Raw genomic sequence first — 12,797 nt, forward strand, 5'->3', positions numbered from 1 at the left:
AATAATTGACACATGTATTTTAGGTGTATTATTAGACATGATTTTCTAGTTATGTTCAACAATTTTGGGAAGAACATGTGAATCGTATAATTATTGGTATTTATGCTCCTATGAAAGTTGCAATAATTTTAAATTAATTGAGGTATATAATTTTATCATTATTTTAGGAATAAGTATTATATACAGTTACTGATACGAGATACAAAAAAAAAAACAACATGTTCCGTGCCTTCAAATAATTAAAGAAAAATTATTACGTTAATCATTAATAGAGTGAAGTTACGGATTACAGTAGAAAAAATGTGGGCCTAATAAAATGGTGAATTAGAATTATTAAAAAAAATTGGATTCAAGAATGTCTTCCTGTGATATATATATATTAATTATTCTATGATATACTGTATTAAGTAAATAATAGTTGATGATGTGATTAAAACATCCAAAATAATAGCTTGAATGTTTTAATAAAAGTATTCAAAAGTAATCCAACAATTTACTTCTGAGGTTGTTGATAATAGTTAAAGGAAATCGTTACTTTAAAACATCATCCATTTTAAATATGCAGTAGTATGTGATAATTATTCATAGATAAGAGTGAAAAATTGGTCATGTAAATGATGTAACGGATGAATATGTTTTTATTTCCTTGTAAAACTGGTTGTTTGGTATCAAACTTGTAAAACTGGTTTGATTGTTTTAATAAAAAGTATAAGTATCTATCTATCTGCTTTTGGAGTCATTATAGAAGATATGGTGGCTTAGCGGTTACTTAGAGAGCTTATAAAACTAAAATTAGGAGTTCGATCCCTGGAGTGTGCACAAGATAAATGGCTAAATGTGTAGCTTTGTGCTTAACGAGAAAACAAAAACAAGCTGTTTTAGAGACATAATCAATTATGTTGCTAGTGAAAGTGAATCAATCATATATATGCATTTGAAGCAGAATTTTTGAACGTATTTCCTGTTTGACTACTTTTTATGATTACCCAGCTTTAAAACAAGAGTTTTGAGCTTTCAGAGATAATCTAGAAATTCTAACAAAGAGGTCTTGGAATTAGTCACCTTTTATAGTAGATACTAGTACGAGGACAGAAATTAGCTCTAATGTAGATTTAAGCTGGTAGAATGAGTATTAGGACATATGTTTATTGATGTTTGTTATGCACATATTCTTAGAAGTAGACCTTGTGATGCTATGACACATTTTATTAGGTATTTCTACGCATATCGATTGTTTATGTATATATATATATGTATAAATTTATATTACTACATAACGTTTTTTGACGTTCTCTTGTTCTGAACATAGACTTTACGTTAAAGTATTAGCATATGATTTTTACTGATAGTTTACAGTAAAACTGATCCATTATGTGTGTTAGTATCCATCATCCAGAGTTGGCTGGTTTGATTAAAGAAAATTTTTATATGGTAACTGGAAACTATTTGACGGTGTATATAGTTAATTTTGTTTTAGGATTTTCTTTCCGACAAAGGGGACAAAAACACCCTGAAATAGGGCACATTTCCAGTTTTTAATATACTTTTGGCTTTGAATTTAAAGACAGTTAAATGAGTAAGTTAATTCATTAAGTGTACTTGTGTCTTTAAATGAGTCAGTTATCAAAACAGGATATTGGCACCTAATGAAGTCTTTAGGAATTTAATAACAAAAGAACGAAAGAAGGGGAACATTATTTAACATGTTCTTTAAAAAAAAATGTTGCATCCTTAACGGGTATTTTAACCTAGTATTTAACAAAGTACACAAAATATCCTCTTTAACTACAACCTGAGTTCTCTTGATACCAATGCGTTAGTATGTAAAAATGATAGCCCGCCCCAGTGGCTCAGCAGTAAGTGTGAGAGGTTGTAACATTAAAAATCGGGGATTCGACAGTTGTGGTGAGACCTTGTGTAGTTTTTTTTTGTACTTAACAACAAACAAAATAAAATTATAATGTTTTAAAGAATATTTGAATATTTTTAGTCAAAGATAAAAATGAAATGTTTCCGTTTTAGAACACATGGTATTGATATTTCGATCTAATTTTTACTTGTGATAAGAGGTTAGATAAGAGACACCTAGAATTCAGGTATAGCCACCCCTAATTTTGAACTACTGACCAGATGTAAGACAGCCAATCAGCAGCATCCACTGCTAGACAGTCCTTGTCGAGCTTTGAAATGAATAACGAAATTGACTGTCATTTTTACACTGCATCCACTGTTGAAAATACGGATCGTTTTCAGCGGCTTCGCAACACGAACCATTGCACTTCCGACACACAGCCCGACACTCTAACCACCAAGTGTTCAATTCTGAAAGATGAGTATAATACTATCCGTTGTTTCAATCAATATATAGACACTTTACAAGTTTTTAACTAAGGGCGTATAGAACCACGAGCTTACATTGGTCGTGGCAGCTGATTGTGGACATCACAGTTTTGAATACCAATAGTAACAACTTGTTTGTGCTTGTACAAATGAAGCTATTTTCAAGTGCTTTATTTTGAGTTTAGTGTTAGATCTTTAATCTTTTATGATAAAAGGAACGTAAACCTGTTAACTGCAATGACTGCTCAAATATTTAAAATATTCACAATAGTAAACCACTGTTAGAAATAATATTAAGGGGTCATTTACAAATTTTGTACTGTTTTATTGCTTATTGCAAGTATGTAAGATGATGCAATTGTTTTTATGTTTTCTATGTTTTATGTTCTGTTGTTAAGTTTTGATCTATTTACTACGTTATTTAGATTATGAAACACTAAGAGCCTCAAGGGGTCATTTATTCAGGAAGACGATACATCCGCTGAAAATAGATCGATGTCCACTGTTATGTATTAGAATTTCAAATAGTCCGAAGCCAAGTCAACTGATCATTTAAATTTAGTAGTTAAATTGTACTTTGGATTTAGTAGTTAAATTGAAATTCATATACAGTCAGTTTATGATATTTGCCAACAAGATTGGTATACACAGTTTATCTTTTTTAACACAAATACACACAACAGTACAATTTACAATAATAATTATTACAAATAGTTATTACAAACAAAGATTTATAAACAAAAGTTTTACAAACTTACAAACAATATAAAATCTTCTTTCTAGTTTGGAACTCCCTTGATATCTTATCGAAGGTTTACGATGAGCGAGTTAATTTCAAATCGATGTAGATACGATTCGCCGGGAAGCTAGCTAGCTTTGTCCACACACACACACACACTGAATTGTTGGTCCGTTGAAGTTAGGTAATGTTTTTGTAAAATTACTAATGTCCGATGAAAATCCACTGAAGTTAAATGATTTGTAACGTTCGAAATTTATAAATATTCCTGGTCAGATATCTTAAGTTTTCCGATTGATAAGCGTTATAACAATCACAGTTATAGCTTTCAAAGTTTATAGTACACCGATTATAGCGAACTACTAATAGACACTCTCTTTGGCGCGGCGCGTTGGTTGTATTTATAGTCGCAAGAAGGTTTTCTAGAAAATTCAGATTGCATAACAATACTGAACTATATTTAAACGTTTACGTTTATTGATATATTGTTGATTCCTACTCTCGAGAATCTTCTACAACTTTGAAGAATAGGCGGGAGTTTCACAATACATATCTAACACTACAAGCTATGCGTGTTTTTAAATATAAACTTAGACTAAACAACGTTCATATTAAAATAAATACACAACAACAAATTCGCTACACCACCGACTCTACTACTTAAAACAAGTCTGTTAGAACACACTATTTCATTAGAGAAATCCGCTGAAATGATAGTTTATTGTCCGTTGAAGTTACTGCTTATACCAAATCTGTTATTAACACAGTTTAATAATAAACATCCACTGGGTACAATTTCGTGTTCATTTAATTTTAAGGTTATACTAAGTCTGTTAGAAATAATGTTTAATAACAAATATCTGTTGAGAACAGTTTTATGTCAACTGATTTCACCTGTTATACCAAGTCAGTTAGAAACATCGTTTAATAATAATAACAAAAAATCACCGAAAAGCAGTTTTATGTCCGTTGACTTTCTACTTACATTAAGTTTGTTATAAGAGCTACTTAATCCTTACTGTATATGAACATGCACCGGAAACATCCACACTTCTTTGCTAGTTTCAGATTTTATTCATGCAGTGTTTCCCGAAATCACTAAATAAAGACTTTCACATACTTTAATCTCATAAACACTGGCTTATCTACTAAGCAAAATATCTTTCACTGCACGACGTAATGCTAAAACTGCCGTGTCTTATGTTATTATTACGAGAATTAATGCAAAGTGTTCTTTCTCTCAGACCAGCGCTCCACGGGTTTATATCTTGGTTGATAACATGTTTTATATTAAAAATGTTGTTATAACTCTTGTTAAGTTTTTACTGTAAGACTGAAACGAAAATCTCTTTGATTTAAAACAAGTGAAAAAGGCTTTTCATGGAAGTAATGTGATAATATTCTTGCAATAGTTGCTAAACTAAAATAGTAATGTAAAAACTAACATCCTCATGTAAAATCTAGTTCCCTGATATAAAATCTAATGTATTGATGTAAAAACTAGCTCCCTAGAGAAAAAACTAATACCATAATGTAAAATCTAACACTGTAATATAAAAACTAACACCCTTATATAAAAAATAGTTCCTTGATATAAAAACTAACACTCTGGTTATAAAAACTGTTACTTTGATGTAAATTCCTGAAAATTCAACAGTGAACGGTAGAAAATAGCTTTCTTTATCATAGTTGGTCTGTGTATGTATATATATATGTATATGTGCTATTGTACTGCGGTATTCTCTGATAAAAAAATAGCTGTCCCTGATGTAGTTAGTCCAAACACACACACACATTTGATTTATTGTACTCATATAATTGGTCTGCATATATATATATATATATATATATATGAAGTATTGTGCAGTGGTACTCGCTGGTACACTGATAATCTTCGGGTAAGAATGGTAACTGCCGCATATATATATATATATATGAAGTATTGTGCAGTGGTACTCGCTGGTACACTGATAATCTTCAGGTAAGAATGGTAACTGCCGCATATATATATATATATATGAAGTATTGTGCAGTGGTACTCGCTGGTACATTGATAACCTTCAGGTAAGAATGGTAACTGCCCTACTTGGTTAACCCATAAGTAAAAATAGGGAGGACAGAGCCCACAATTATTCATAAATCATTACACAGTCGATGCTACTGGAGATCACATTAGCACAAGTCTAAGAAATTATTTAGTGACATCTTCCATGGGAAATTTCAGCAATATCAAAATGAGATAAGGAATAAGATCGCAACATTCCACTGCCGCCATATTTCCACTTTGAACTCAGTATTTGCACAGTATTGTAAATTTTGGTGAAAAAGAACATGTTCAATTTTCTACAATAAAAGAAAGGAAACACCTGGCCAGTTTCTCATATCAAAATGCTATTTCTGCAACGCAATCTGTTAAGATGGGGTTCAGAAATAGAATAAATATTTTGCTAGCGTGTTGGCTTGAAAATGTCCAGAGAACACTAGTTACTTGTGTTTACCCATTTCTCTCATACCATCATTTTAATCTTTAAAGCAAATATTGGAATAAAGTTGAAATTCAAGACAAATTAAGATAGGCTGTCTGGAGGTAAAGATGGTTTAATGTCACTGTTTCGATTTTATCACGATATTAAATTAGACAAGAAACAGTTCATATTTAAACTACACAGTGGTAATTATAATTTAAGTTTTTTTATATCTTATTAGCGCTTCTGTTACGCCTACAGCAGATTCTATCTCACAAAGTCCTATTAGATTATCAACGTCTGGTTTTAATAACACATTGTGAGTCAGTAATAGGAAATATTCATGAATCCAGAGCACATTTTGTTCAATATACCGTATTGTGAAGATAATTGAACAGAAAATTTCTGTGATTACTCCACTTATATGTGAGAATACAACTTATTCGTTTCATCATTCGTTCCTTTTTAAGCATGTAAATCAATCAGAATTTTTACAACAGAAGTAACTCTGCCAAAAGGGATGTTACCCCGTTTTCTATTTATTTTTGTGCTATCATTGAATTTCTAAATTGTGAAGTGAAAGATAATTTATAACTTTGGGGTGTGTATGAGAAAATTATGTCTGAGTTTGAGAGTATTTTTTTGAAGCAATTCATCAATAGTCTCATATTTATGTGAGCAACGTTGAATTGTTTTGTAGTTTCAGATATGCAAATACGTTTCGATTTGGTTATGAACGATTGTTGACCACGTGAAAAATATAAAAAAGTAATATACAAATACTGATATTTCAGATAACTCAGGCAGAAAATGCCAGGGTGATGAAAGGGAACGACGTATTTAAGAAAAATATTAATGAACGTTAATAACATTTAAAATTTGAACTAAAAATATCAGTTGGGACTAAACAAAATATCCACTAAGTGTGCAATTAAAAGGCACCGTCACTAGTAAACCACCAGAGCCCCCCAGTGGCACAGCGGTATATCTGCGGACTTACAATGCTAGAAACCGGGTTTCGATACCCATTGTGGGCAGAGCACAGATAGCTCATTGTGTAGCTTTGTGCTTAACTTCAAACAAACAAACAGTAAGCAATAACAAACTTTTATAAAAATATATTTTTTTAAACATTTGTTTTAATTTTTAATCTAGTTAATTTAATGTTAATAGCTTACAGAACACACAGCCAATCAAACATTGTAATAAAACTATATATAGCTTACCATAATTTCAGCATTTTATAATCTGGCAAACATAGAAACTGAATCAATGACGTCAGTAAAAGGTGTTACGTTATACTTCCCAACAATTGTCTGGAAACCAAAATTGTAATTCAGGCAGTTTATAATATGACCTTTCTTTAACTAAAGATAAACGCAACAATAGAAGATTGTACAACAATGTGATACGAAATTTCATCAACCCAATAATATATACATATGTTGAGTACGTTATAATAAAACGATTTTGGAGCCTCGCCACGTCATTACAGTCCATGTCGCCACGTAGTTTCCATCGCAAAAAGGCTCCGTCGTGAAGTTGTCACAGAACTTCTCTCTCTGCGAGCTTTCCACAATACTCCTAATGTACGAGGACGACGGTTTCCCAACGCCTATTTCAACGGTACGATTGCATAGAAATCTATGGGCACTGTGTCCGGCGACTTTAGTGGTATATCTTTACGTGGAATAATATGAATATGAGATATGTGACAGAAGAATGGATATGTCGTGGAAGAAATATACGTGACTTTTCACTTTTCCAGATGGTTATCTTTCTTGATTATGTCGCATACCGTTGCTTAGTACAGTACTTTCGAGACAAACACCTCCAGAAAAACAGTTTTCATTCTGTTAACCATAAAAACGAATATATATCACTTCTAAAATATTAAAATTACATTTTAGTGTTATTATTGGAAATATTGAGCTGATGTTCTGATCTAGTGGTTAGTTAAAATATGTAAATAGTGTTTGAAATGATTAAGTGATTTTGAAACGATATAAGTATGCATGGCATACGTTTCATACTTTACAATGTCTAATTCAGTTAGTTAAATTTCAGTATGTTAAATAATAGCTCTATTCTTCTGTGTCAAACGATTTAATAATGTGCAGGACAGTTATATTAACTTCTAACTTTTCCTCTGTATCAAGCGATTTAATAATTTGCAGGGCAGTTATATTAACTTCTAACTTTTCCTCTGTATCAAGCGATTTAATAATTTGCAGGACAGTTATATTAACTTGTAACTTTTTCCTCTGTATCAAACGATTTAATAATGTGCAGGACAGTTATATTAACTTATAACTCTTCCTCTGTGTTAAGCGATTTAATAATTTGCAGGACAGTTATATTAACTTATAACATTTTCCTCTGTATCAAGCGATTTAATAATGTGCAGGACAGTTATATTAACTTATAACATTTTCCTCTGTTTCAGGCGATTTAATAATGTGCAGGACAGTTATATTAACTTATAATTTTTTCCACTGTTTCAAGCGATTTTATTATCTTTTCCTGTGTAGGGATCTCACGTTGGAAGAGTAAAATCGGCTGTCATGTAATCCACTGCATACTCATGAGCTGGACAGGACTGGCTTAGCATCAAATCTGTTAATTTTCTTTCTAAAAATGATTTCTTTAAATGGAAGAAGCTCATTGGTAAAATCCGCTAAGGACCAAGTAAACATTTAAATCAATAATTAATTAATTAAGAATAAATACTCTTCGAAAAACTTTAATTGTAAATTTTATTAAAAATCAAACACATTGTGGTTTAAGTAGTAAAATTTGAAAATGAAATGAAAACAAAAAGTAAGGTTAGTGTTTACCGTTCATTCAAAGGTAAATCAGAGCTACTCGATCACGAAACTATATATTTACATGATTAATTTTTGATGCTCCTTAGATTCCAAGCCCCGTGAATAGCATCTTTATAGTGGGTTGTTTTCTGAATTACAAATGGGGGAGGGGGCGCATCATTTGATCCATTAAGGTACTTTATATGATTGTGACGTTCAAGCATTAATTATCACTTGATTAACTCTCGTTGAGCTCTTTGTACACTGTTTCCAAAACGCCTCTTCTAACACTAGAAATGACGATTAACCATTCATGCTTCATGTGACAACTTCGTAGAGATAGTCATTTCTATTCTTCAGGGAACTTCTTACAATGAGATATAAAGAGCTGGTAATATAGAAATTTGGAAGAAGAAATTAAAATCAACGTGGGTAGCGTCATATTTTTAAATATTCATTCGAGCTTTTGCTCAGGGGTATTGTCGGGCACTATAATATTTATAAATTGGATTAAAAATAACCTTTACATATGAGTATATCTTCTTTGTTCTGTAGTATTCCCTCTTATGGAGCTATTCAATTTTACCAGAGGTTTATTGTTTATCTATATGGAGATACCCTCTTTTAAAGTTTTTAGAATTTTCTTATAGAAAACTACAGTCTTGGTCAAAAATGTTTCCATACTGTTCTATATTGATGTTATGGTCTACATGCATGGAGTAGTTATTGAATAAATGCCCGAGTAGTAATAAAAAAGGTAGCGTATGATCGGACAAACATGTACACATCCGTTTTATATAAAAGGGTGTGCTTTTGGTATAATGTTTTTCGAAACAGATCAACGCTTTGTTTAGACAATTTCTCTGTACTTGGCATCGATTCATGCCTTGTCACGTGCCGGACGTTATAGGGCGTCAAACTGTTCGACTGTCCAGAAACGGTACGAAGCAAAGGGACATTGCCAGAAGAGTAGAGTACCCCCAGTGTACTGTATCCAGAATCGTGAAATGTCATCGGACTGCAGGTCACGTTGTTCCAGGAAAATTTACTGGTAGACGCCGAAAAACTATTGTCCAAGATGACCGTGTTTTGATCAGATTAACATGTCCAGGTTGAAAGAAGTCTTGCAACACCTTATGAAAGGAATGACATGAAAATATTCATTCCAGGGTATCCAGAAAAACAGTGAATAAACAAGAATATTTTGCAAGAAGGGCTTTCTGCAAACCAACATTAACCAGAATACACTGTCGTAGCCGTGTTACTTGGGCAAAACAGCATACCATTTTACAGTTAGGACACATGTTAGGCGACATGTCATCTTTTCAGATGAATCCTATTTCTGGCTTGTTAAATCTGATGGAAGAATTCGTGTTCGTCGTTTAATTGGAGAACAGATGAAGGAAGACTGCCTTAAATTTCTCACAGGGAACACACAGAAGGTGGTGCAGTACATGTTTGGGCAGCTATTCATCATGGAGAAAAAACTGCTCTTCATATCTTCCAGGGAAACGTCAATGACGCTTCCTACAGGCATCATATGCTAGGGCAAGGTTTTGCAATAACTTTGTGTTCCAGTATGACAATGCCACTGCCCACATTGCGCATATTGTACAGGATTATCTCGACCAGAAGGACGATACAAGATTGCCATAGCTAGCAGTCTTAAGATTGTAATCCCATTGAGAACTGTTGAGCAGAACTGAGTCGGAAAATAGCTAAACATGATCCTAAACCAACTACTGCAGCTAAGTTGAAACACCTTCTAGTGACAATTTAGAATAAAATCACGGTGGATTACATCAATAACCTCATCGACAGCATGCCACATCGCCTTGTGGAGATTATTAGAGTACGAGGAAGACCACCCAATTACTGAATGTTTAATATGAACTGATATAAGGTTACAGACGTTATTGATAATAATTTGATGTTATATTTTGTCATTATATATGTTTTGGTAAAGTTTTGTTGTGATAGGTGAAATGTTAAATTACACATCTTTCTACAGGTGTATCATAAAATTGTTTGTTTGTTCTAATAAATCGTTCATGATGTCCATGGAACCTGTCTCATTATACAAATTACATATGTGGATGTTTAATATAGCATTCATTTCTCAGTTTGACAACGCTAAGTGTATTTCCAAACCATCTTAAGAATAATGATTTTATTTGTCACAAAATATGCAAACATTTTGACTAAGACTGTAAAGTCGTCATTTTAGTGTCTTCTATATTTGTTAATACTGAGTCATTTCTTTTCTTCTAGGGTCTTCAGAATTTTTTTAAAGATTTCTATTTCTTTTCATGGCCTTCAATAGTTGTTAATTTCGAGTTACCAAGTTCCTTGTAGGGATCTCCATTACTTGTGTTGATTTAGAGTTATCTATTTCCTTGCAGGCTTTTCCATCATTTGTGTAAAATGATTAAATACATTTTTTTTTCTTTAAATCTGTTTTATGTGATTACAGCGTACTAGGATGTTAGGATCATTGTTTGTTTTTCGCTGATATCTAAAAAAAAAGTCCCTCCCAGTAATTGCTCATTTTTTTATAGTCTGCAGTTTGTTTGTTTGTTTGGAATTAAGCACAAAGCTACACAATGGGCTATCTGTGCTATCTGTCCGCAGACATACCGCTGTGCTACTGGGGGCAGTCTGCAGTTGGAAACAAATATGCTTTTATTCGTCAGTATCAAAAATTATAATTTGATGCACTTTAAATAAAGCACTTTTACCTTCTGTTAAACTTCGTTTTAATTGTAAGCGAAGTTTTATTTACTTATAGAACTTCGTGACAATAAAAGCATCCATCACAGCACGAGACTACCACCTATGTATAAAACTGTTTACTGGTTTTCCTGACAAAAGTAAGTTAAAATAAACGGTTCTTTCGTCAGCCAGTAGAGTCGTACACTGTAATAACTATAACAAGAACTTCAATGATGTTTTTATTGAGGTACTTTCATAGTTTTAAGGATATTTTCCTCCAGAGGATATAAACGGCGTTACGATCTTCAACAGCAAAAAAAGTTTTGTCATTTTTATGTTCACAGTTCGAACTCTACTGCCTTGTTGAAAGTAATGGAGTGTCCCTCTAAAGGAAAATAGGTAAATCACGTTCCGAGTTCCTTCACGGAACACAGTAAGAATCCAGATTCGTAGAAAATGCACATGCTTGTAGTAAGAACCAAGACACGTGTAGAGATAATGTGTTTGCTCGAGGGCAATGTGTCCTGTGAATTTCAAAGCGGTTATTTAAGAACATCGAAACTTCAAGATAATCAAGCTGTTAACAGAACCAGCAAAAGCTAAAAGTCATCAATGCTTAACCGCTAAATCAAAATTTTTTTTCGGATGTTTTTTTTCCTGAAAGTAATGAAGCTATTCCACTATACTATAAACGTAACGAAGTTGAAATTATCACTAAGTGTGAAACCATGCTATTGTTTTTGTGGTTGCATTTCTTATAAAACTGCTTCGTGACATTTTGGAGCTATTCTTATTATATTCCGAATTATTGTTATTTCTGTGATAAAACTTATCATAATTTTCTGTTTTACGTGTTATGAAAGAACGTGTTACGTTTTTTTTGTGCTACTCCACGAATATTTTATTCAGAACGATGTGGGTAAACAAGATATCTTAGTAATCACCAAAAGACAAACATAACGAATTTTTTACATTTGTATTTCACAGTAAATGCGCACTGACAAAGAAAGCCACATGGAGAGTAGATTTATAATGCTCGTTATAATTTGAAATACAAACTTAAACCTAAGCCGCTGTAAAACTAAGCTCAGTAGAAATATCAAAACAACATATTCTTTCTACTATAGATTTTTTTTAGTTATAAGACTTGAAGGCAATGGATTTCAACCTAAGACATTTTAGGTTTTATCATGGTTTTTATATGAATATTTGATATCTATGGGAGATGGAATAAATAATTCATATTCCCTGTCCACCACCACCACCACTCTGTTTTTAGCAACCGTTTTCTTCTTTTTCTTTGCTTTTCTGTTTCATTAAAAGAAACTTCCTTCCCGCCACTGGCTTCAAACGAGGGAATGATAATTTCAAATGTGAAATATTTTGAACATCAGCTTCTATTTTTTAGGCTTTTACTTAACTTCGAACGTGAATTTCACGCAAAGCTACACGAGGGCTACCTGCGCTAGCCGTCCCTAATTTAGCAGTGTAAGGCTAAAGAGAAGGCAGCTAGTCATCACCACCCACCGCCAACTCTTGGGCTACTCTTTAACCAACGAATAGTGGGATTGACCGTCACATTATAACGTCGCCACGACTGAAAGGGCGAGCATGTTTGGTAGGACGGAAATTCGAACCAGCGACCCGCAGATTGCGAGTCGAGCGCCCTAACCACCTGGTCATGCCGGACCTTCTTCTAGGATGATCATCTATTAGAATTTCCATGTTTGGCAC

Source organism: Limulus polyphemus, unplaced genomic scaffold (genome assembly GCF_000517525.1).
Source record: "Limulus polyphemus unplaced genomic scaffold, Limulus_polyphemus-2.1.2 Scaffold1375, whole genome shotgun sequence".
Taxonomy (NCBI): domain Eukaryota; kingdom Metazoa; phylum Arthropoda; class Merostomata; order Xiphosura; family Limulidae; genus Limulus; species Limulus polyphemus.